The sequence below is a fragment of the Schistocerca gregaria genome, chromosome 4 (assembly GCF_023897955.1).
Source record: "Schistocerca gregaria isolate iqSchGreg1 chromosome 4, iqSchGreg1.2, whole genome shotgun sequence".
Taxonomy (NCBI): Eukaryota; Metazoa; Arthropoda; class Insecta; order Orthoptera; family Acrididae; genus Schistocerca; species Schistocerca gregaria.
The window spans coordinates 193,832,383-193,860,056 of record NC_064923.1 but is presented as its reverse complement, the minus strand read 5'-3'; the positions used below and the strand labels follow the sequence as shown (position 1 = coordinate 193,860,056).

The following is a 27,674-nucleotide window of genomic DNA, read 5'->3' as shown; positions in this document are numbered from 1 at the left end:
TATGCACAAACCACCGCAAGGATTATTTGCAAGTTATAGGTGTTAAATGTCCCGGAATCACAGAATTCTGTGAGCAAGTGTGTTAGCTGTGGATCAAGCACTGTGGATTAAGCACTCTAACAACAAAATTAATATAAAGCGACAGCATGAATTTTATGGCCTCTACAATTTATATTACGACTATGCATGTAACTTTGGGACCTATTTCTGCAGTATTCGACACTAAGGTTTTTACTAACTGAATTTGATCATCTACTTTGTGTGAGGAATGTTTTAGCAATTGAATCATCGAGGGGAACTCTACGGATAGATTAGGAAGTTCACTTAGCTAATAGTTTCAAATTCAGTTCGTTCACCCAGAAATGTCAGTGGTTAAGACAATGAACCGCCTGCATTCAGGGTTCAGTAGCAGAGATTAAGATTTTCCGTGGTTTCCCTGAACTACATTGGACAAATAGTGAAACTGTTCCTTTGCAATTTACGGCCGATATCTTACGCTATCCTTGTACAACTCGCGCTTTTGTTCTATTTCTTATCACCTCCCCGTCGACAACAACTGAAATCATAAGCTTCCTTCTTCCGAATCGACAGCATCAACACATTTTTGAGAGAGTGTGCTGAGATTATAGTGGGTGATACGTGTTTCAACACAAGAGTAGTGCCTGCCTGCGAAACAGAAGGCATCATCCAATTTTCAGCATTAACTTCAGCTTTCCCTTGGTTCTGGGGACATAAACTGCTTTTGAGTATTGGCGGCGTTCTTGTCATAATTGCTGATTATTCAGCTAGCACTTCACAAAGTTGGAACATATAGTGTCTAATCAAGGCACATAACTACATTTATCCGTTTGAATATTTGTGATACCGTTGCTGCACAAAGTGCTGTTGTGCCCATTCGCCCATTCCCGTAGCGTTCGAACAATGCCACATTGTGCGCGGATTTTTCTCAGATCCTCTCCATTCTTTACGGGTGTCTCGTACAAAAGATTTTTCACGCGGCCCAACAAGAAGAAATGATGTGCAATGAGATGAGGTTCACGAGCTAGTCGCGGAATATGACCGTCAGTACCGTGAATTTTTCAGGGAACATCGGATGCAGGTATTTACGAGCAAGGCAATGAGGCTCCCCACACTCGCCATTTGTGAATCCACACAAGGATTCTATCTAAGAGACAGTTGATAGTAAATAAGCTATCCATTTCATTACAGATTATGGATTCCATTCTCATTATCCACCCACAGCTGAAATCCTTGTAAAACTGTTAATTTTATTGCGAGCTTCCTTAAATTTCAAATCTAAATTTCAAATCTCTTTATATAAACTTCAATCAAAAGCAGCCCAGAATAAAGAAAACCCTATAAAGTACTGAGAAACTAAAATCCGGAACAGAATTTCGGGGGGGAAAATGGATAATTTCCTCAAAATGGCACTGTCCATTAAAGATTACATTAAGTCTGAGACGGCTTCTAACCCGTAGAAACGGCACATGGTGTGGCCACAGATACTGACCATTCCAGTGCGAGAAACAAAGAGTGAGTGTGATATAAAATTAATTCAGTTAATAATCTGATTACTGATTCACATTTCTGTTGCAAGAAAGACTTGGTTAATAAGTTGATGCCTTACACGGACCTATTAGTTGATTAGTTTAATGAATTTAAAAGTTCCTTAATTTAATCATTCGTTTTGACCATCAAACATAAGTTTTTCACCCACTCAAACCAAACCGAGGTCATGTCTTCAAAGCAGACCTTCATGTCGAGGTTTCTAACTATTTTTCCTGTTTACCATTTGATTAATATTAAATTTCCTCGAGATGGTGGGATGTCAAAAAAATTGTAACCGTAAACTCAAATATACCTAGAGAGAAAGCGGTCGCTCTGGAACACCATTCGCCTCTTGCTTCGTAGAGTTGGCGCTCAAAGAGGCCCGGTAACCTAATATCCAAACGTCAACCCGCGTCTCCACTCCGGGACATTAATTCCTTCCCCTGCAATTATGTTGGCTTGTGGCACCTTATAATGTATCGTTGACGTCATTGTGGGGAGGTGCTTGTGGTACCAAAAGCTCCGGAGACAAGCTCTCAAGCCGGCCGGTGTGGTCGAGCGGTTCTAGGCGCTTCAGCCTGGAACCGCGTGACCGCTACGGTCGCAGGTTCGAATCCTGCCTCGGGCATGGATGTGTGTGATGTCCTTAGGTTAGTTAGGTTTAAGTAGTTCTAAGTTCTAGGGGACTCATGATCGAAGTTAAGTCCCATTGTGCTCAGAGTCATTTGAAACATTTGAACCAGCTCTCAGCCCAGTTGTACGTAGTTGTTCCATCACTTGGGAAGCTTAAATTTCTATTATTTCCATCTACGATCACAAAATCGTTTGGTCCTTAGATTACGTTTCGCTCATCAATGAGCATCTTCGGATCTGCTTTAAAACATGTCCTAATATAATGAACAGAGGCGGTGTCGACAAAAAATATACACGATGCCACTATGACTTCATTATATTAGGACACGAGTTGAAACAGATCTGAAGAATGTCATTGCTGAGCGAAACAAGTAATCTAAAGTTCAAACAATTTTGTGATCATAGACGGAAATAAAATAAATTTTGTCTACACTTTCAGGCTCACTGTTCAAAGTCGTAGCTAGTGAAACTTTGGAAGCAGTTTCGTGTAGCTTCCATTTGCTATCTACATCTTCATTTATGCACTGTGAATTACTGTGAAATGCATAGCAGTGGATACGTCCCATAGTATCAGTAGGGATTTCCCCATCCCATTCACGTATAGAGCCACAAATGATTGTTTAAATCCCTCTGTGGGTGCTGTAACTAAACTAATCTTGAGATCCGTACGTGAACTTTAAGTGGGGTGTTGTAGCATATTCCCATAGTCGTTATTTAAAGCCGTCCGGCACTTAGTAGACTTTCTTGCGATTTTTTCCGTTTATCTTCAAGAGTCTTCGAGTTCAGTTCTTTCATTATCTCTGTGACAAGGTAAAGAAGACTCACCAACACAGCCGTATCAAACTAGTCGTTTGAAATAAATTTCTTTGATAAGACTGTGGGGCCACGCTTTCTTTACTTACATCATCAGCCGCTGTCCCGTGTCCACTACAACGATGGTCTTCCCGTGGTCCAGGAAACCTCTGACCATGAATGCTGCCCTTCTCTGAGTTCGTCCAATATTTATTGCTAGAACTCTTGTTCGGGTCCCGCACTGTTGCGCAATATTCTAGGATGGGTGGCACGAATGATTTGAAAGCAATCTCCTTTGTGGACTCACTACATTTCCCTAGTATCCTACCAATAAACCCATGTCTGCAGCATCCTTTATGCATGAGTATGTGATCGTTCCATATCCCTACTAAACTATGAATGACTAACATAATATTCAGCGGATACTATGTTTCTTCGATATATGAAGCTCACAGTTTTATATTTCTGAACATTTAATGCAAGTTCCCAATCTTTGTACCACTTTGAAATCTTTTGAACGTCTGACTGAATATTTGTGCAGTTTCTTTTAGACAGTACCTCATTATAGATAACTCCATCATCTGCAATAATGCTGAAGCTACTATTAATATTGTCCGCAAGATCATGGCTATAGAACGTGAACAGGAAGGGGTACATTCGAAGTTACTCCACATCCGCCGATGATTCTCTATCCAAGATAACATGCTGTATCCTCCCTATGAAGAAATCCCAGTACAGTCACAAATTTCGCCTAATCCCTGACGATTGTAAATGGAAGTAGGCATAAGTGTGGTACTGAGTAAAATGCTTTTCGGAAACCGAGAAATACTCCATCTATCTGATTGCCTTGATACATAGCTTTCTATTTCGAAAAAAAGTGCGGATGAGCTTTGACGTGATCTATGTTTTTGAAATCCATGCTGGTTGGTATGGAAAAAGACGTTCTATTGGGCGTCATAAATATGATCGGGATCTTGCACCTACTCCGGTGGATGCTCAGGCACCGTTACGTGAAGTATCATGCGCGTCTCTACAACCGTGACTCAGTTAGCAGTAATGTAGTAATTTACACCAAGCTGCTACTGTTTCTGGTTTTGCATTTCATCTCCTGCCGCTTGCATTTACTATGACCAACGAAGAATCCTCATAGTCATTTCCACTCTCTCGCCAGCGTAGAAGTGTTTCTGGGAGACATACTTCGCACACTCTTGGGTGATATCCCACTTGATCTTCGTTCAAGTACGTAGGTAGTACCACAGCGATGAAGCCACAGGTCACTTCGCCGTTGTTGGGGCTACCGTCTACAGGACTAGTAAAATTAACACAGCGCTCAGATTTAAATTAACTTCCTTCTCTGTCTCGACCGTGGAAAGCATCGGATTCGTACACTTACATCTAGATTTACACCTAAATTTACATGTACGTACATACTCGGAAGCCACCGTAAGGTTCATGGCGGAGAATACCTTGTAACATATTTCTTTTCATGTTCCAATCACAAATAGAGTGGGGAAAATGACTATAAGCCTTCGTAGTTCTCAATTTTATTGCTTCCTTGGCGTTTATTCTTGTACATTTCCTAGCCTACAGTAGGATGAAAGCTCGCAGTCAATATTTGTGATGACGCTGTGACGACTTTTGTAACAGGGTTACTTCAAATTGTGTTCTCTTTCGCTATTATATGTTTTCAAATTAAAGTGTAAAAAGACCTCTGGCTGTAACTTCCCCTCTCTGCTTTCTATTCATTCCAGTCAAAACTATGCAACAACACACCTCGCCAGTAGCAGAAGAATCCGGCGGCCACGCTGTGAACGGGCTGTACATCTGCAGGTGAGTGACTATCTCTCTGTCTAGTGGGAAAAAGTGTGAGGTGATTTAACAGTCATTAACTCTAGTCTCGACAGACGCGACGATTTTATCGATCACAGCGACAATTCTTTAATTACAAGTGATTAACCGAATTCCTAATAGCTACAGGTGCATTTCTCTTCTTGTGGGGGTACAGCAGTAGAGTAATGACCGTTTTTTGACAGTTGGAACTGATTGGAATTTAAAACCCTCGTCAGCAAAAGACGTGGTCTGTTTCCTAGGCATTAGCAGGTAGTGCCCGGGATGTGCTCCTCCCACTGTGTTGGCATCGGTTCTATTTTTTAGGTAGGGAAATTCACTGAAGTGCAGCTATTCCGGCACCATAAAAACCGGGGAGCGCAGCCGCCACTAGCTTCATTTCCTCATTCCTTATTCTGTTAGGTGCATCCGGAGTGCCGGCTGCCTCGAGATGACGACATCGCGAACGCGCTTCACCCTTGACACGTGGCTTCTTGCAGTTACTCACAGTTCGTGTAGATATTATTAATTTCTGGGTCAGGTCTCTATTAAGGACGCTGTGTTTCTTTGTTTGATGCAACGTCAGTGAAGGCTGCTGCCAATCCATTTCTGTAACTCGATAAAAAATTCGTGTTGTGACCCGTATCTAACTCTTTCAGTCTCCTAATTAATCAAGGGCCCACTGCAAGTAGGTAGGAAGGCGAATGGTCGATTTCGTTTCATTGGGAGAACTTTGGGTAGCTGTATTCCCCATCCGTAAAGGAGACGGCGTATAAAACACTAGTGCGACATAATCTTCTGTACAGCTTGAATGTTAGGGTTCCTAATCAGGTCTGATTACATAAACAGAGATCTTGCGAAATTCAGCTCACTCTTTTCGTCTACTGGAGTCATTCCCAATGTTTCTTTGACCACTACCCCTGAGTGCAATTAATCATTAGGTTGCACCCTCACCTTCTCTCTCTCGTGCTGTCTGTGGCCTCGCCTCTCCCCCACATTATTACCAGCTTTAGCACATTACTAAACTGTAGAACGGAAGACGTTTCTCGGAACACTTCTATTTTTAAAATAATGAAAGATGAATGATATTTTGTTTGTTTGTTTGTGTGTTCGAATGACTGACAAAGAAATTCACAGAACATCGCAAGTACTACTCACAAATAACTATTGACAGTGATGTAGACACTTGTTACGCCGGCCGGAGTGACCGAGCGGTTCTAGGCGCTATAGTCTGGAACCGCGCGACCGCTACGGTCGCAGGTTTGAATCCTGCCTCGGACATGGATGTGTGTGATGTCCTTAGGTTAGTTAGGTTTAAGTAGTTCTAAGTCCAGGGTACTGATGACGTCAGCAGTTAAGTCCCATAGTGCTCAGAGCCATTTGAACACTTGTTAGAAAACATACTTCCCGTGCATTACTCCTATCCACTGCGGCACTCGCTTGAGGTGCACATGTGCAGCCCCATTTAAAATCAACGAAACAAATGTTTGCGCTACACTTACTCTTCGTAAATCATTTGATTGCACCACTTCTGAACCGACAGAAATTAGAAGACTTCAGGTTGTTAATGCTTTGTGTCTGACCACAACCACTATTAGTAATGATAATATTAATAATAATAATAATATGTACAGTAGTGTAGCAGTTCTTATCTAGTTACTGCAGTATTGTGTGTCAATAAATTCATATATGTGTCTCGAGGCGAGTAATGAAGCAATTTCTGGACTACTGCAATTACTATCTACAATTTGGAGAAGATATTTTCATGAGCTATTTGGTACGTATATGTCTCATTTTTGTAACCAGCGATATACGGGACGAAGGACAACGTATGTGTGCAGTGGGTGGACTATGTGAGGAAACTGTAACCTCCATCGGATTAACGAAAAGAGACCACTGATAATTTATATAATCAATATTAGATACTTATTATTGTGATAATAGTAATGACCATTTGAAAATACTTTAGTTTATTGACTGAAACAGAATATTTTAGCTTCCGTGGGGATACATAGCCTCCATGTTTCTAATAAAATACACTGACCGTTACAGGCTGTATAGTGCTTTATTAAAATCGTGCTATACGCTAATTTCAACCGTGAGCCATTATCAAGCACATTTACTATGCCGTGTATTACATATCCTGCTCATTGTGTGCTGAGCACGATAAATTATACATGACAAAGCAAATGTGCTCGTTTTATTAAACTCTTGTCGTTAGCTAATTTTGGCAGTGAACCATTATCAAGCAAAGTTTTAAACATGGCTGCTTGGTTCAGTGATCGTTTCTAAATTAAAAGTTAAACAAATGAGCCCTCAGTCACAATTGTTTTTAGTCTTATTGACCAGGTTTCAACACTTCTAAGAGTACCTTGATCAGAATTAAAACAATTAAAATGACCTATAACATAGTTACAAATTTATAGGAAAAGACATTTTTTATATAAAAAGTGTAAGTACTGACTAACAATAAAAGAAGAGGCAGTACTTACATGTAACATATAAAATAATTACCAGGCCAGAAGGACTTTAGTCACAAAATATGTAAAAGGGAATAAGTGAAAGCGAGCCACTATGGGCTGCTCGTACCTGTACAGCCACAGGTTTTAATTATTTAATTCTGATGAAGGCACTCTTAGAAGTGTTGAAACCTGGTCAATAAGACTAAAAATAATTATGACCGAGGGATCATTTGTTTCAATTTAATTATTAAACACATTTGCTATGCCATGTATTAATTTCGTGCTCATTGTGTGATGAGCACGATACGTTATACATGACATACCAAATGTTCCTGATAATGGCTCACTGCAGAAATTAGCTAATAGCAAGAGTTCAATAAAACACAATACAGCCCACAATGGACGATGTACTCTTTTACCAAACAGAACTGGTTCGTTTAGTTTTTACCCCTCAGAAAATTTCATTTTACCTCTCAGAGGACCCACTGGCCTATCACATCCAGTGCGCTGTAGACATGTGCGCTCAGGTTGATGCCGTGTTTCTTGACTTCTGGATGGTCGTCTATATATATTGGTTACCGAGTATCGTAACAGATATATGAATGGATCCAGAACTTCATTGCGCACATAATTCAACACGTCGCTGTTAACGCAATGAAATATACAGACGTAAAAGTATTTACATGAGTATCTAAGGGAAGTCTGATAGGACCATTGCTGTCTACAATCCATGTATATGAAGCAATGGAGAACATAGGATACTCTATAACGCTGTTCATAGATGATAGCGGTTGCCTAAATGAAGGCAGAAACAGCAGAAGATTGTGAGATTGTGGCGAATTACAGGAAAACCTGCAGAGTACATAGTTACAAGCGAAGAAATCTGATACTGTACGATCACACTATTGACGACGATCAGTCGTAACAACAACTACCGTAAAATACGTAGGAGCAACCATCTGCAGCAACCTAAGTGAAATAATCACAAAAACAGACTGTAAAATAATTGAATGTCTGGCTGAGATTGATTGGAAGGAACTTAAAGAAACCTGTGTGGCGGGTCTCGGCGGAGGTTCGAATCCTCCCTCGGGCATTGATGTTTGTGTTTGTCCTTAGGATAATTTAGGTTAAGTAGCGTGTAAGCTTAGGGACTGATGACCTTAGCAGTTAAGTCCCATAAGATTTTACATACATTTGAACTTTTTTTTTTTAACTTAAAGGAACGTAATTCATCCAAGAAAGCAGTGGCTTACTCTTGCTCAAGCGATTATTGAGTAATAACTGAAGAAAACTCACCATGCAAGATGCCTAATAATGCATTTCACCGGATCTTATGCTTTAAAATATTACGATGTACTGTTCATCAGTGTTGCAAGTTGTATCGCATTGCATATACACTTACCACTGTTATGATCACTACAAATCGGCAAGTCAAATGTAAAATTGTTGTGCACTAACATAAATGTAACTGCATTGCTCCAATTGCAAGTGGTGTATTGATCGTTATCCGTAATGTCAGTGTTGTAATTTGTACCGGTTTATTTAAGATGAGTCATCTTAACTTGGATATAATTGTCCTGAAGATAGCTGTATAACAGGTGAACTCAATCTACAGTACGCAGATTAAAATTTACGACTGGTGTGGCCCTTCGCCCTGTCTTGGACAGACAAGTGTCTCATGCTACGCTCATACCGATTCATCTTGCAATTTAACACTGAAAAATATTAGCAACATAAAAGGGAACACGCAGTAATGATCACGAGAGACATAACAGTTCGTCGCCGAGTGTGGCAGTAAATGCAGCTGTAACAGCACTGTTTCAGGTAGTGACCAGTCGGCTGTTGTCGAGGTGCTCATTTGAATAAGGGGCGTGCACGTCCCAGTTCAGTGACACGAGGCGCGTGTTGAAACAAACGGTACGTCAGCGCCGGACTGTTCGGCCCGTGGCGCTGACAAGAGCGCCTAATGGTAATTGTGGTCTGGTCTCTTCCAAACTCTCCCCTCCACGGTAGCAATCAGCACTCGGCCGACAACGCTAGCTGTAGACGGGGCGCTACCGGCCGTCACCGACTCCGAACGAGAGTAGTTTATGCTCTGCTCCGTCGTGGCTGCTGCTTTGCATACTCGCCCGGACTAGCGTAAAGACGAGGCAGTGCAGTGAGGAGCAGCGGCCCGCTGACGTATGTCGCAACGTGCCAGAAGACACCAGGCGCAGTGGCTCCGGGGCGCCGCTATCTCTTCCGCCGGTCGCTTGTCGACAAGTTGCAGATCGCTAACAGGGAGCCGCGGTCTGGTAAGTGGCGACCGCTGTTACCGGAGCGGGACACTGGCCAGGAATGACCACCTGTCTCCAAGGAATTCTACTGCAGTCCGGTCCATTACAACAACGAGCATAGCGTACCTACAACAACCGCGTTTCACTCCTCTCCCACACCTTTTTTAGCTTCCACATACATTGCTCTGCAAAATTTAGGTGCGACAAAGATATAGACTGAAGCGCTAAATAAATGGTTCAAATGGCTCTGAGCACTATGGGACTTAACTGCTGAGGTCATCAGTCCCCTAGAACTTAAAACCACTTAAACCTAACTAACCTAAGGATATCACACACTTCCACTCCCGAGGCAGGATTCGAATCTGCGACCGTAGCGGTCGCGCAGTACCAGACTGTAGCGCCTAGAACCGCTCGGCCACTCCGGCCGGCACAGAAGCGCCAAAGAAACGGCTATAGGCGTACAGAGGTATGTAAACATGCAGCATACGACACTCCGGTCGGCAACACATATAAAGGGTGGTCTATTGATCGTGACCGGGCCAAATATCTCACGAAATAAGCGTCAAACGAAAAAACTACAAAGAACAAAACTTGTCTAGCTTGAACGGGCAAAACCAGATGGTGGTATGGTTGGCCCGCTAGAAGGCGCTACCATAGGTTCAAATGGCTCTGAGCACTGTGGGACTTAACTGCTGAGCTCATCAGTCTCCTACAACTTAGAACTACTTAAACCTAACTAACCTAAGGACGTCACACACAACCATGCTCGAGGCAGGATTCGAACCTGCGACCGTAGCAGTCGCGTGTTCCAGACTGAAGCGCCTAGAACCGCTTGGCGACACTGGCCGCCACGCTGCCATAGGTCAAACGGATGTCAACTGCGTTTTTTAAAAATAGCAACCCCTATTTTTATTCCATATTCGTGTAGTACGTAAAGAAATATGAATGTTTTAGTTGGACCACTTTTTTCGCCTAGTGATAGATGGCGCTGTAATACTCACAAACATGAGTCTCACAATTTTAGACGAACAGTTGGTAACAGGTGGGTTTTTTAAATTAAAATACAGAACATAGGTAGGTTTGAACATTTTATTTCGGTTGTTCCAATGTGATACATGTAACTTTGTGAACTTATCATTTCTGAGAACGCATGCTGTTACAGCGTCAAAAAGTGGTTCAAATGGCTCTGAGCACTATGCGCCAACTTCTGTGGTCATCAGTCGCCTAGAATTTAGAACTAATTAAACCTAACTAACCTGAAGACATCACACACATCCATGCCCGAAGCAGGATTCGGACCTGCGACCATAGCGGTCGCGCGGTTCCAGACTGTAGCGCCTAGAACCGCTAGGCCACTCCGGCCGGCCTACAGCGTCATTACCTGTAAATATCACATTAATGCAATAAATGCTGAAAATGATGTCCGTCAACCTCAGTGCATTTGGCAATACGTGTAACGACATTCCGCTCAACAGATAGCTCAACAGCTCAACATCCACTGCCCTTTGGTGGCGTGAGCGAGGCATGTCATACGCAGTACTGACCGTCTAGGCATGGTTGAACTACAACAACACGAGCCGTGTACCTCCTTCCTGGTGAAATGACTGGTTGTTTACATATTTGGGCGGGTCTAGTGACATTTCTCAACAATCAAAGGGACTGTGTCTGTGATTTTAGGAACCGGTGTGATGCAAGATTTTTTCTAATGTGTGTACTTCTCTTCTAACAACACAATAGACCCCTCCTCCTTTTATACTGGCGGGTCAACCTGTCGTGACTACTAGTGGTCCGTTCCACGTTGCTGTGGAGGTGTACACACAGTTTATATCAAATAGTGTAGCTGCTCATTTTATTATGTTTCTTTCTTCGCCTTGGAGCATATAATATAGCTTTTTCTCCAGTGAATTTCCTATTGAATGTCTCGGTGAAACGATCAACTGTAGGCTCTCATCATATAGGTACTCCAGGCAGTTTTCATACCGTCTTTGCGTCAATCTGAGTTCTTCACTAAAGCACTAAACTTGTCCCAAGTTTTTGGGGGTAAATCAAAGCGGCTGTTCCAAATGCGAATCATAAAGGTTATCGCAGCCTTTTTTTCTGAGTAATCAGTCTTCCGACTGGTCTGATGCGGCCCACCACGAATTCTTCTCCTGTGCCAATCTTCTCATCTTAGAGTAGGACTTGCAACGTATGTCTTCAATTATTTGTTGGATGTGTTCCAGTATCTATCTTCCTCTACAGTTTTTACTCTCTACAGCTTCCTCTGGCACCATGGAAGTTATTCCCTGATGTCTTAACAGATCATCCTGTCCTTTCATGTCGGTGTTTTCCACGTATTCCTTTCCTGTCTGATTCTGCACAGCCTAACATGCTCAAATTTTGAACAATGTTGGGTACAACAAAATTATGAGTCCTTTTGTTGGGTATTAAAATAGCTACAATCTCCTTGGAAGACACCTAAACCTCACTCTCGCTCACTGTCATTTTTGATTCAAGGTTCGAGTCAAGCTTCATTTTCGGAATGTCTCTGAAGTTTAAAGTTTTGCTGTCACATTTTCGGAGTTTTGGAATGTTAGCTCCAACAAAGAAGCTTCTGCTTCGCCCCTGACAGATGATGAAACGTCCTCCTCCAGTGAGGCTTGTAACGTCCCCCATCTTTGGTTGAGGCTAAAACAAACGATTCCGTTAGGCCAACTAAATGTGTGATATTTTTTTTTCAAATACACGAAAATCTCGAGCAAAAGTTACAGCCAGAGAGCATGTCATGGTAGTTGCTGTATATATTAACCCGTGCAACCGCTGCCACCGAAATTTTATCTCTATATTTTTAACAGAAATAATTATAATCTAAAGGGGTAGGAAGGGAAGGGGAGGGGAGGGGAGCGGAGGAGCGGTAGCTGTGGAGAAGGGTTAGGGGATTAATTTCCGGCGTCTGCCACTTGCAGCAGATTATCTTCCAGCTTCCATTACCCAGAACAAAAAAGGTGAGGATGTAGAAGCAGAAAATACATGTGTTTTAAAAATAAACCTCGAGAACAGGTAGCCTAAGGTTTTAAAAAACAAACCAAAGTAATTACGAAAATTTTCCCCAGAATTAATAACTATGTGGCTTCTTCACGCAGTCCCTAAAATGGTGCATTCATCTGGTGAGAAACATTGCATTTGTCAAATTATGATGTAACCTAAACTGTTCCATGTACGATGACACATCTCTGTATAAGCGGAAGAAAACGTAACATTGTTCTTACATTAAATTTTCTTTCCTCTCTTTGGATCTGAAGATGTCCACATCCACCGGAAACAGGTGACTTTAACAAAACTGATTGGTTACGATCACTGACTGCAAGTAGTATCGTTCTCTAGGAAGTTTCTTTCGGTCAGTAATTCTCTCACATACATCGTCTGCTTTTCAGGAAATTCATAAATCAATTCAAGTATCCAATATTGGTTCGGAAAATCTGACAGCAGTATCGTTCAAAGCTTTATACTACAGTGGAAACGAACTAACTCCACATACGGTTGAAATTTACGCTCTATCTAAAAAAAAAAGAATTTCTCATTCAGTCAGATCCGCACACATATCTCTCAAAGGCATCGTCTGATTATTAGGAAATGCTTAATTAAATTTGTGTATGCTATATTATCTATTCCGAAAATCTGACTGGAATATCATTCAAAGTTTTAAGTTACAGTGGCAGCGAAACATACGTGATATACGTTTACGTTATCCGAGGTTTTATGTTTTATTTTTTAAAAATTCTCATATGTCAAATTAGCATACGTGGCATATCTGTAAAACACGTACACGTGTACACACACACACACACACACACACACACACACGACAATCAGCTACAGAAGAGAGACAGAAAAGCGGACACCCTGAAATTCTTCATCTGGCGTCAACAAACTTACACCTGTCGTAAAAACGTGATGCTTGTTACAGCGCACACGCCACATTCCAGGGATATTAACAAATTGGTAACAGGTGATGTAGGGAAGTGTGTGGGGTAAAAATTATAGAGGGATTCCAAGGACTTAATACAGTAAACTGGTTCAAGTGAATATAGGTTGCAGAATCCACGCAGAGTTGGAGAAACTAGTGCAGTGTAGACAAGCTTGGAGAACTGCATCAAACAAGTCATAGGACAGAAAACAAGACGTGCCACACGTTATCTGCAGAGGCATGTTAAATCACTGCGATCCATTTGAACCATGCAACCGCTGTCGTGTCCGAAAGAACAGATACCATATCCATATAAGTATATAGTTCTGGCAATACCGGCCCTGACCTCCTTCTTCTGTGCAGATGCACACATATTCCCCGAACTCTTACGGGACTTGATAGGATTGTCTTCCACGGGTAATGAGTGTGTTGAGGTGGGACACTACGAATGTAGTGTGTGGACATAAGAGGTGAGAATGTAGGTCTCGCGGGAGGCGTACGCGAGATAGTCCCTGCAGTCGCAATATTCTCTGTGCCCTCCGTGGCTCAGATGGATAGAGTGTCTGCTTTGTAAGCAGGAGATCCTGGGTTCGAGTCCCGGTAGAGGCACACCTGTCCCCGTTGATATATATAAACGCCCGTTAGCAGCTGTAGGTATTAATATAATTCTAATTTCATTGTCTTAAACGCTGCCACGCGACGCTCGGTGTCAGAGCTCCAGTGGCGTACTGTATATGTGACAGCAGCGCACACTTTCGCATGACTCATACACACTTGTAAATGAATATATCGCTGTTATTCTAGCGCCAAAGACTGAATAAATTTTTAAACGCTCCAAGTATATAGGATGATGCTGCTAAACAGGATCAAATTGCGGGGTCCCTGAGACGATTTTATTGTATTGTATTCTTGTCAGTGGTAGATCCGTGTCTTCGTCCAGAGAATCAATGCGTTAAAGTTCATATGCACACGTGGCCAGAAATTCGTGGTCTTTATGCTACTGGGTATTTTTTAATTTCTCATGCCTGTACAGTACAATGTAGAGCACGATATGCTGTGTGTTTAAACTGGCCCACACGGGCCTTTTTCAAATGTGAAACCCTGCTAATGAATGGCGCCACAGGCAGCATGAACGTGTTGTTCTATCCAACACATTCAAGGTTTGAGGATCGCAAAAAGGCTGCCTATGCGGCTGCAGCATATAGTGCGATCCATCGGCCTTGCAAGATGTCTCCATAGAATGCCGAAGTGAGCTGGAGCACCATATATATAGTAGCTATTTTACCCTTCGGATGGCAAAGCCACGTACTGCAGTAGAGGAAGCTGTTACTGCAGATACGTCTCGTCTGTGAAGTGTTGAATTAAGGCTGAAATGGTGCTGATTTTTCCCCGCCACCATACCATGGGGATTGTCTGCAGCCCAAAGTTAGTGTTGTGAAGGGTGGCGATGCTCCCCCTAATCAGGGGGATGGATGAGAGATAACACAGCACCACAGCGGTCTGTGGGAAAAAACATCGCCATGGAAGGAAGTCCTCGAGGTTATAAGGCTTGCGCTCATCATAAGTGATATGGTTAGTACACTTGTTGTGGAGAATGTTCCTTAAGGTCGTCTGCCCTACGCAACACTGGTGGTGATACATAGGTCATATTCTACAGTGTTCATCACCAGTTCCTCCAAGGAAATTGTAGGTACCAGGTGTATCCGCTTTTCATGGTTACCCATTCCCGTAGAAGAGCCTGTTTCACGCCTATGCCAAAAAAGGCAGATTTCGGTACGACTGCTATCGGTGGGGATACGTTCCCCACTAAGTCATGCTATCGCCCGCCCATTAAATGCATTTGCCTGTTCATATGTAAAGACCATGTTGGCTTGTCGTGACCCGTCATGCATAACATTAGTATCTTTGAGTGTGGAGCTGCAATTTTAGTAAAGACAGAATATTCCTACTTTCCTTGTGTATTCTCGTGTATTCTTTCACTCATTAGTACTTACAAAGATTATTCATGGCTTGGCACACATTAGCAGCTGTCCATCCATGTGAACTTCCTCGCTCCCTTCCCTCTCAGCAGTCGTTTCCTGCAGTATGTGCCCATTTAGCAGAATCATCCTGTAGATCCTATTACAATCACAAGTGCTGGAACAAATGCTTCCTCTTTCATATCATCCTCATTTTCAGTATCCTTGTGAAAACTATTGTGATTATGTATGCACTATGAAAAGGTGTCAACAAGAAATTCACATATGCATCTGCAGGACATTTGATGAATCACAGGTGATATAATAACAATAACAGGCTTCAGTTACTTAAAAACGTTATCTTTGTAAATCAAGTGTCAATGGTACTTTTAAGAATATTATTTAGCAGTTGTTCTTTTGCTGTGTGTATACTTGGATTTATACCAATACTATTGTCATCCACCGAAAGAAACATTCCTGCTTCTTGTGTGTTAGACAACCGATCCTTTACATGTTTGAGGAACAATAGTGGACCTAGGCTTGAGCCCTGGGGTACCCAATACGTTATTTCTCCCCAGTTAAAAATATCTCCCCTGATTACACTGGTTAAATTACTAAGTTCAAGTTCCTGCACTCTTTTGGTTAGATATGACTTCATCCAATGGTTGGCCACACCAACAAACCTCAGCTTATCTTGAAGAATATTTTGATTAGTATAATCAAACTAGCCTTATTTTATTATAGTGTTCGTAAATTTGGTGAGTGAACATGTAAATAGCGTTCTCAGTAAAGCAACTGTTCTGATATCTAGACTGTGAGTTACTGAAGGTATTATTGTTTTTCAGCTGGGATACTATTCTAGAATACGCCACCTTCTCAAAAATTTTAGAAAACGATGTCAATTGCGAAACTGGTCGCTAGCTATCGACGACTATCTTATTACTTTTCTTATAGACAGGTATCTTGAGAGGGTATATCTTGAGCTAGTGATGCATTACGTATTTCTTCAGTATTCTGATGGGAACACCATCAAATCCAGATGAGCTTTTCTTTTTGAGAGAATATTTAATTTTCCTAATTTCAGACGGAGAGGATGGTGGTACATTCATATGATTAATTTTATGAGGGTTGCTTTTCCACTTACTGCTCCGATTATTCTCTGTTTGTCAATGTATTTTGTACTGCATTTAAGAAATTATTATTAAACATGTTTGCTACCTGTGACTCATCACTCACAGCCATCCCATTTAATTTATGTACTTCTAATGAATATAGGCTGAAGTAGTGAATTAATATTTGCATCAAAGAAAGATTCAAACCTAAGTCTCCTTGTCACTACGCAAAAGCGCTAACCATTGCATCACCATGGTACTGCAGTTAACACACCTGCAGTGATTACCCTACCACGTCTGTCTTCCTATATAAACTCCATTTCACGCCTCAGCCCTTCTTAATTCCTGTCAGTATTTGAACTGCTATCAAAGATAGAAAGAGCGCCTTAACCCTGAAATAAATGGGAATAATTTCGCGTGTGCTCAAATTACATAAATTATATGTTCCTGAGACATATGAAGTTGCTACTTTATCTATGATAATGGTTACAGGCCAAAGGAGGGAGGGAGTTGCACCAGAATAATCTGTGCAGGTGTGTTAGCTGCAGTGCCAGGGTGGTGCGGTGATTAACACATCTGCCTAGTGGGCGGGAGACCTGGGTTCGAATCCCTGCCTGGAATGCAGGCAGACGGACAGACAACAAAGCGATCGTATATAGGTTCCACTTTTACAGATTGAAGCTCTGACATCAGCAACCACTGGATGTTGCTTTGTGTGACGGTTGCTTCCATACTTTTACTGTAACACGCACAACCACCCTACCTATCTCGCTCTCTCTTATTGAACTTACATTCCCATCTCCTAGTTGTAGCAACAGACACTGCGCTCAAATCAGATTTCATTTCAGTGAGCAGCAGCCTGCTCATCTCAGTGTTCACAAGGTTCGCAGCAGTGTTAACTCAGGACTGGTCACTCGTGCATCGAAATGTCTCTGCTGTTCCGTCCAGGTCACTCCTAACTCTGTAATCTCTCTCTTTAGCTAGGCCCCTGCTCTACCTAGTATGACCCTCTTTGCAAAAAATCTTTACACAAACTCCCTATGTCCGCTGCCACCTGGCTAAGGCCAGCACTTGGTTTCACAATACTTGTGTCATGGTACCCTGTTTCTGATTTGTCCTGAAGCACCTCACCTAGAATCGTCCCATGGCTACCGAGCTAGGTGGCGCAGTGGTTAGACACTGCACTCGCATTCGGGAGGACGACGGTTCAATCCCGCGTCCGGCCATCCTGATTTAGGTTTTCCGTGATTTCCCTAAATCGCTCCTGGCAAATGCCGGAATGGTTCCTTTCAAAGGACACGGCCGACTTCCTTCCCCTTCCTACCATAATCTGATGAGACCGATGACCTCGCTGTCTGGTATTCCCCAAACCAACCAACCAACCTCCCATGGCAACTACTTAGCAACAACACTCATTTCTTCATACCCTCTTTTGGTACCGACCTACACTTCGTTTCCTTGCTGGAAGTCATCTGCACCCTACATTTGGATGAGGGTCTTATCCTTTTGCTTCAGGTGGCAAGTCAAACTTATTGGATATTGTATCGGTAAACGTAAACGAAGAAGTTGAAGAGCTATTTCCACCCACCCATTGTTTAATTACTTGTTACCTTTACCCAGTTCCGGCAATCTCTTACCTCTCAACCTGTCTTGCGCAAATTTCAAATTTCACGTAATCTAAATCAGTCTGAAGGGCACAAATCTTAGCCTCCTGTTCAGCATTTCTCTTTGTCCGGCTACTGTACAGCAACAGCTACATTTATCACATCATGTATAACAACACAGATTAAACAATTAAAAATAGATTTCCTTTACGAAACTCATTTTACACTAATCTTCGTTATGTGGCTCAAAAATTGTGCCCACAAGTTAGCACTTCAGGTGTATGACATAACGTAATTCTTCGATTATTTCCGCTTAAAAATCGAACTCAGGACTCATGTAAGTGCTGTATCTATCAATTAATTTATTCACAATAAAATATAACTTCAATGTAGCAAGCTGTATACAAACATACTTCTAGTATAAAGTTTCTGAAGAAACGACTTAAAATTTAGGCAACGATTTAGAAACGCAAACTAAATAATGAAGGAATAATTAAAATGATGGAAAGAAAAAAAGAAAAAAGAACAGTTAAGCGAGATTTTAAGATTTTAATGGGGCAAATTAAACAAGAACACCACCTCAACCTGACGTTATAATCTTCTCATATCTTGCGTAATAATACACAAAGGAAAGTAAAACTTTTAGTGGTAAATTTAAAAAAAACACACTAATTTAAGTATTTAAGGAGTTATCTGAACTAAACTCACTGTTAACGTAACATAAATAACTTATCTCTAAGGGAGCACAAAAACTCGCGCGTGTCACCTGGTGCAGGGCTGCCAGCCATAGTCCATAGTAACTATGAATGCAGGAGATCTAACGTAGGAACGGCTTTATTTGGTAGTTACCGAATCAATGAACATGTCAACAGTAAACTTTCTTCGTACATGCAACCCTTGCAGACACTCTCATGTCCTTTCGAAAGGCAACAAAGCCGAGTATCACGGTTGACTAAAACGAGGGAGTTACATCTGGTGCTTGGTAATCTATTTGCCTCGAACCATATTGATATTTCAAATATTTCATGTGCACTATCATTAAGCGGAATGGTACAATATGTTATTCCCACAATTATACAATAAATCAGATTCGGATTTTGTGACACTGTGAAGTGAAATTTTGTTAATGTACTTTTGAAAAAGAAATTGGGGCGAAATAAATATTTGTTGTACACCGTGCTCAACATCAGAATGCTTACTGCATTGTGATGGACTTACTGCATTGTGATGGACAATGGAAACTGATACACTCATACACTCATACAAATACGCTGATACACTCGTGGAGAAAAAGAGGGAAAATAGGAAAATTTTGTGTCAACTCTTCTACATTATTTATTTTCATGAGTCACGTAATCAAAAGCTAAGCCATAATGCCCTCACCGGTTCCGCGTTCACTCCCAGAGTTTTGTCTCCAGAACCGGTGGTAAACTGCCTGCCAACGTCCATTACAAAGCGAATTTCTCCCGGGCCCGTAATGACACAGCGCGGCTCTAAACAAGAGTTACAAGGGCTGTAATTTGTACTCGCTAAACGGCGTCCTGCGGTCTCGCGGGTCGCGTCCTTGAGAAGTGAACGCAGTGACCCGGTAGCGCAGGGAACCTGTTCCCCGCCTCCAGATGTCGCCACTCGGAGGAACGCGGTGGGTTCGGACCTGGTGTGCAGCAGCCGTTCCATCAACACTGTCGACAGCCGTCACTGAACAACTGAGCGGCCTTCATTTGCCGCCATCACTACTTCCGCTCGGAATATGTCTCATGGGTTCCAGATGACTGTTTGTGGTTTGAGGAGCTCCGGGGAATGAGTACAATTCTCAGACCGTAGCTACAGTGTAATTAGTTCAGAATCTCATTTGTCATCTCAATGATCACATGCGATAGCCTCTTACACACTAGAGAGCCAAAGAAATTGGTACAACAAAATGGCTCTGAGCACTATGGGACTCAACGTCTTAGGTCATAAGTCCCCTAGAACTTAGAACTACTTAAATCTATCTAACCTAAGGACATCACACACACCCATGCCCGAGGCAGGATTCGAACCGGCGACCGTAACAGCCCAGCGGTTCCGGACTGCAGCGCCAGAACCGCACGGCCACCGCGGCCGGCAAATTAGTACACCTGCCTAATGTCGTGTAGGGCTCCTGCCAGCACGCAGAAGTGCTGGAACATAACATGGCATGGACTCGACTAATGTCTGAAGTAGTGCTGGATGAATCTGACACTATGAATGCTACAGGGCTGTCCATAAATCCGCAAGAGTACGAGGAGGTGGAAATCTCTTCTAAATGGAACCTTGCAAGGCATCCCAGATATGTTGAATAATGTTCTTGTCTGGGGAGTTTAGCGGATAGCGAAACTATCTAAACTCAGAAGAGTGACCCTACCGCCACTCTGTAGCAATTCTGGACGTGCATAGAGTCGCGTTGTCCTGTTGGAATTGCCCAAGTTCGTCGGAAAGTGCAATGGATGTGAATGAAGGCAGGTGATCAGACAGGATGCTTACGTACGTGTCACCTGGCAGAGTCGTATCTAGACATATCAGGAGCACACGCTCCACACCAATACAGAGCCTCCATCAACTGAAATGCAGGGTCCATGGATTCAAAATGGTTCAAATAACCCTGAGGACTATGGGAATTAACTTCTGAGGATATCAGTCAACTAGAACTTAGAACTAACCTAAGGACAAGAATAATATACAGAAGAATGGAAAAGAAAATTGAGAATGCGCTAGGTGACGATCAGTTTGGCTTTAGGAAAAGTAAAGGCACGAGAGAGGCAATTCTGACGTTACGACTAATAATGGAAGCAAGGCTAAAGAAAAATCAAGACACGTTCATAAGATTTGTCGACCTGGAAAAAGCATTCGACAATATAAAATGGTGCAAGCTGTTCAAGATTCTGAAAAAAGTATGGGTAAGCTATAGGGAGAGACTGGTCATATACAATATGTACAACAACCAAGAGGGAATAATAAGAGTGGACGATCAAGAACGAAGTGCTCGTATTAAGAAGGGAGTAAGACAAGGCTGTAGCCTTTCGCCCCTACTATTCAATCTGTACATCGAGGAAGCAATGATGGAAATAAAAGAAAGGTTCAGGAGTGGAATTAAAATACAAGGTGAAAGGATATCAATGACACGATTCACTGATGACATTGCTATCCAGACTGAAAGTAAAGAAGAATTAAATGATTTGCTGAACGGAATGAACAGTCTAATGAGTACACAGTATGGTTTAAAAGTAAATCGGAGAAAGACGAAGGTAATGAGAAGTAGTAGAAATGAGAACAGCGAGAAACTTAACATCGGGATTGATGGTCACGAAGTCACTCAAGTTAAGAAATTCTGGTACCTAGGCAGTAAAATAACCAATGACGGACGGAGCAAGGAGGACATCAAAAGCAGACTCGCTATGGCAAAAGAGGCATTTCTGGCCAAGAGAAGTCTACTAATATCAAATACCGGCCTTATTTTGAGGAAGAAATTTCTGAGGATGTACGTCTGGAGTACAGCATTGTATGGTAGTGAAACATGGACTGTGGGAAAACCGGAACAGAAGAGAATCGAAGCATTTGAGATGTGGTGCTATAGAGGAATGTTGAAAATTAGGTGGACTGATAAGGTAAGGAATGAGGAGGTTCTACGCAGAATAGGAGAGGAAAGGAATATGTGGAAAACACTGATAAGGAGAAGGGACAGGATGATAGGACATCTGCTAAGACATCAGGGAATGACTTCCATGGTACTAGAGGGTGCTGTAGAGGGCAAAAACTGTAGAGGAAGACAGAGATTGGAATACGTCAAGCAAATAATTGAGGATGTAGGTTGCAAGTGATACTCTGAGATGAAGAGGTTAGCACAGGGGAGGAATTCGTGGCGGGCCGCAGCCAACCAGTCAGTAGACTGATGACCAAAAAAAAAAAAAAGGACATCACACACATCCATGCCCGAGGCAGGATTCGAACCTGCGGCCGTAGCGGTCGCGCGATTCCAGACTGTAGCGCCTATAACCGCTAGTCTACCCAGGCCGGGTATTTGAATATGCATACCTTACCACTTTCTTGAGCGCTTCAGTGTACCTTAGTTAATAGAATTATAAAACTCGGTCTCATACCAATTTACATTGTATGACAAAAATGTGAAGCACCCAAAAGAATGATCAGACGTCATACTAACTTCGCACAAGGACGCACCATCCGCGGCCTTGTAATTGATTAGAGTTGTAGATCACTGTGACAGAACTGCCACCAGAGTACATTGATATTGTTTGTGTTTACTGTTGTTATCAGGCCTGGTAGGGCATGAACATTATCAGATGAGTGATCAGTGCGAACTACACGGAGATGCTACATGCTTGTGAGAGACTGTGTTTTCAGCACCTGGTAGAGTCTGAAAGGCGCCACAAGGTAGACCTTCATTTGGTCAACTGGTCGAATCGTGCAATATCCAGATTTGTAAGGCTCGATGTTGGACTGAATGGGACTTGCGGCCCTCCGAGCACAACTAATGCATTCTCTGCAAGATCCCGGATTGCTCAGAGATTAGCAGCAGTTGGGGACTTACCCTGCCACGCGTAGACTTGTATGAGCAACACAACACAAACATCTGGAGTGATGCCGTGACCGGGACATATGAATGCTGTCGCATTCAGGTCAGGGATGAATTAAGGTTCCTAGAACGATCATCGCCGAGGAAAAGGGTGCCGACTTGGAAAGAGGTCCCATCTTCCAATGTTTTGGAGAGACACTGTTGTGTTATTTCTGGCCATTGGGTATGATTTCACATCAAGTCTAGTAGTGCTTGAGTGAAAAATGACAGCGAAAGATACATCAGGAGCATAGTGTATCCTCATGAGTTATGTGTCTTGCGATAGTACATGGTGCCATTTTTCAAGAGGACAATGCTCGTCAACACACAGCGCATACCTCTACGAACTGTCTGCGTGATGTTACTGTACGAAATATGGAAGTAACTAACTAAGTAGTACTGGGTGTGATTTACCACAAGTGTCATATCCATATTTCTAAGTTATGTTTCAAAAATGTTCAAATGACTCTAACCACCATGGGACTTAACGTCTGAGGTCATCAGTCCCCTAGACTAAGAACTACTTAAACCTAACTACCTTAAGGACATCACACAGATCCATGCCCGAGGCAGGATTCGAACCTGCGCCCGGCCAGAGTGGCCGAGCGGTTCTAGGCGCTACAGTCTGGAACTGCGCGACCGCTACGGTGGCAGGTTCGAATCCTGCGTGGGGCATGGATGTGTGTGAAGTCCTTAGGTTAGGTAGGTTTAAGGGTTCAAAGTTCTAGGGGACTGATGACCTCAGAAGTTAAGTCCCATAGTGCTCAGAGCCATTTTTTTCGAACCTGCGACAGTAGCAGGAGTGCGGTTCCGAACTGAAGCGCCTAGAACCGCTCGGTCACAACGGTCGGCTCTAAGTTCTGGAAACTTCTTGCTAATTAATATATCTTTAAAAAATGTATTGTGAATAAAAGTCAACGACAGTTAACGAAATTTGTATTTTTTTAATGTATTTTTGGTATTCGTGGTGGGCACAAAATACCCTCCGCTCCTCCCCAGAACTCCCCCCTCCCCCCACATAGATAGCACACGTTAAGGAAAACGCGTTGGTATTGCCCAGGTTAACCTCATTATTACTACTTGGGTTATACATTGTCACAACCTGCAGTACAGAGAATAATATGAGATGTATCTAGAGACAAGAGCGTAAAATTACTTACTTTCAAATAGGATACAACACTTTTAAATTAAGTTTGTGCGCCATAAAACTAGCTAGGAATAGAAAAGTATTGAAACCCGAAACACAGTGTTGTAATTCCGTTAACTATCTTTTTTCCTCCACAGTCCACACTACAGTGACAAGTCAGACTTGCGCTAGTGTTTCGTCTGACACAATCCACAGACCCATACGATCCATCTTTCGCCGACCCGGTGTTTGTAGTTGGGTGTCATGTTCCAGTTCTGGGACGGAGAAGGGTAGCAGCACATAACTTAGGACTGGCTGTGACACCGAACTTAACCTCTAAGGGAAGAATCACCATCAACAATGTCACATTCCCCCACTCTGTGAGGTTCAGGGGAAAGGTTTGGAATTTGTCTCGTGATTAGGGAATTTACGTTGACTCCTCTCGCCTCATTCCGGCCAACTATTCGTGGCGTAAATTTATTCCTCCACCAGGTTTCGAACCAGAAACCTCTTACTGATGTGCTTCAGTAACGACTTCGACGTAAACAAATAGCTATACAAAACGTCTCCACAATTCGTAATTTAGTCAGCTGGCAATGCTGTAGGGATTATCTCTCTCGTTGTTTTGCATACTCATCTATAACAACACAAAAACGGCGCTACATACAACAAGGTTCATTACAGTCACTCGCTGGGTACTTTCGCTAACATACATTTCCAAATACGTCTATGAAAGGCAAATACATACTTTTTTAGATACTCTTTTCTCGTTATTACTTGTCCGTATATTATATTCGCCCCACTTCTACATCTACATCTTCATCTACATATATACTTCGCAATTCACCGTACGGTGCGTGGCGGAGGGTACCTCGTACCTCAACTAGCATCTTCTCTCCCTGTTCCTCTCCCAAACAGAACGAGGGAAAAATGACCGCATATATGCCTCTGTACGAGCCCTAATCTCTCTTCTCTTATCTTGGTGGTCTTTCCGCGAAATGTAATTTGGCGCCAGTCAGCCTCAAATGCTGGTTCTCTAAATTTCCTCAGTAGCTTTCCTCTAGAGTCTCCCACCCGAGTTTCTGAAGCATTTACGTGACACTCGCCTGATTATCAATCCTACCTGTAACAAATTTATCAGCCGTCCTCTGAATTGCTTCTATGTCCTCCCTCAATCTGACCTGATAGGGATCCCAAACGCTCGAGCAGTACTCAAGAATAGGTCATATTAGTGTTTTATTAGCGGTCTCCTTTACAGATGAACCACATCTTCCCAAAATGTTACCAATGAAGCGAAGACGACTATCCGCCTTCCCCACAACTGCCGTTACATGGTTGTCCCACTTCATATCGCTCTGCAGTGTTACGCCCAAATATTTAATTGACGTGACTGTGTCAAGCGCTAGATTACTGATGGAGTATTCAAACATTACAGGATTCTTTTTCCTATTCATCTGCAGCAATTTACATTTATCTATGTTTAGAGTTAGCTGCCATTCTTTACACAAATCACAAATCCTGTCCAAGTTGTCTTGTATCCTCCTACAGTCACTCAACGACGACACCTTTCCGTACACCACAGCATCATCACCAAACAGCCGCACATTGCTATCCACCCTATCCAAAAGATCATTTATGTTCGGCATTGCTTGTTATTTTTCTGCCCAGTAGCAAACTACATTAATTGTCCCTTTCCTTACCCCTATTCCCTCAGAATCGCCAGATATGATTCGACTATATCCCACTGCCTTCGTTTTACTTTTGCTGCTATTCATCCTTTATCTTCTTTTCAGGATAGTATCGGTTCCATTTAAGTGATCTTGCAAGTCCTTGGTCGCCTTATAAGAAATAGTCCAATATAGCTAATTAAACTGTTCAAAAATTACGGAAGTGTTGTTGTGAGCTAAGAATTGTTCATCTAATGTCAGTACGGTTCACCAGCAACAAGATTTGTGGGGCATTCGAATGTTGGACTGCCTGAGAACGTGATGGCACACAAACACACACACACACACACACACACACACACACACACACTTGTGGTCAAGGTTCCGGTCTGACCACAAGGGGAGTAACACAGCAAGCACATCGTAACTCCTTCGCGCCTGCGCTCGCCATCCGAGAAAAAGTTAATGGACTCTCCGCACCATTCTGTGTCATACGACACCACTGCCGAGAGTGTAGCAGAAGCCAGACTATGGAATTACCGTCCCACGCATAAGGTGGTCATTAACACCAAATAACAAACGGCTGCGTCTGGAGGACTGCCATTCCCGGAGAGCATCGGCCGATGAAGAATGATGGCGTATTGTGTTCAGCGACGAATCGCGTCCTGCATTACACTGGATGTTGGCGAGTATGGAGGCTACCTGGTTAAAGACTCCGTACGTAAGCTCAATCGCTGGAAGTCAAATTAATCTCGGGATGATTCCTTAATATGCCATGCTCCTGTTGCCAGGTTTGGCTCACACCCATACTTTTTACTGCCTTGTATGCCAACAGACAGGACTTGAACACGATATATACCATGCATGGCCTTACTTATCAATACTTCTAGAGTTAATCGTTATTATTATTAGTATCTTTTGGAGATCCAGAAAGAAATGATTGAGACAGGTAAACTGCATTGAAATGTAGGGCCGATAAACACTTCAATATATTTTGGTTGTACTGCTGATTTATTACGTCTGTTCGACAGGGTCTTCTCAATGTCTCACAAAGATCCAACACAAAATTCTATATGAATCTAACATTAAGTCAACATTGTTCAGTGCATAGCCATGAAAGAGCTAGTGTGTGACTTAATAAAGTAGAACCCATTCGTCAGGGTTTGGAGATCGAAGCAACCATCAGACTTCCGCACGAGACGTACGGTAAGGATATAGGCAGCAGTTCATCTGCTGTGATCTGAATAAAGTGAACGTGCTATAGAACCTAGAGAGCAATGAGGAGTACCAGGGAGGTGCGCGTCGATATCCTCCACGATTCCTCGCCAGCCATTGACAAAGTTGCAAAAACATAAAAGTCAGTGACATGCAAAAACCTTCCATCCATGTACGTGAACATTTCGTTCATTAGCTCTAGAAACACGTTTGGACTGATGGTTAAAAGCTAACGGTTTTGTAAATATTTTTGATTATTTTTGGGTCATCGGTCTTCTGACTCGTTTGATGCCGCCAGCCACGAATTCCTCTCCTATGCCAACCTCCTCATCTCAGAGAAGCACTTGCAACATATGTCGTCAACTATTTGCTGGATTTATTCCCGTCTTTGTCTTCCACTACAGATTTCACTCTTCTATACTCTGAAATTAATAAATTTAGGCAGACGTACCAGTATTGACAGAACTCAGAAAGAGAAGATCAATTAACATGGTTAAATTGAAGTAGTAGGACGTTGGAGGACACTGGACAGCTGAAGGCAGATATCTATCAGCTAAACAGTGGGAAAGCAATGAGAATTTACTCCGAACGAATAAATACACTCCTGGAAATGGAAAAAAGAACACATTGACACCGGTGTGTCAGACCCACCATACTTGCTCCGGACACTGCGAGAGGGCTGTACAAGCAATGATCACACGCTTGGCACAGCGGACACACCAGGAACCGCGGTGTTGGCCGTCGAATGGCGCTAGCTGCGCAGCATTTGTGCACCGCCGCCGTCAGTGTCAGCCAGTTTGCCGTGGCATACGGAGCTCCATCGCAGTCTTTAACACTGGTAGCATGCCGCGACAGCGTGGACGTGAACCGTATGTGCAGTTGACGGACTTTGAGCGAGGGCGTATAGTGGGCATGCG

At 42.7% G+C, this 27,674-nt stretch overlaps 1 protein-coding gene and 1 non-coding gene across 3 annotated transcripts in view; one reads left to right on the top strand and one right to left on the bottom strand.

The window, feature by feature from the left end:
* Nucleotides 1–27,674, bottom strand: part of LOC126267068 (muscle, skeletal receptor tyrosine protein kinase-like) — a 590,423-nt gene that overhangs the window by 542,500 nt on the left and 20,249 nt on the right. The gene's annotated exons all lie outside the window — the stretch shown is intronic.
* Trnat-ugu (transfer RNA threonine (anticodon UGU)) lies at nucleotides 14,019–14,093 on the top strand. The gene has a single exon. It is a non-coding gene; the product is annotated as a tRNA-Thr (tRNA).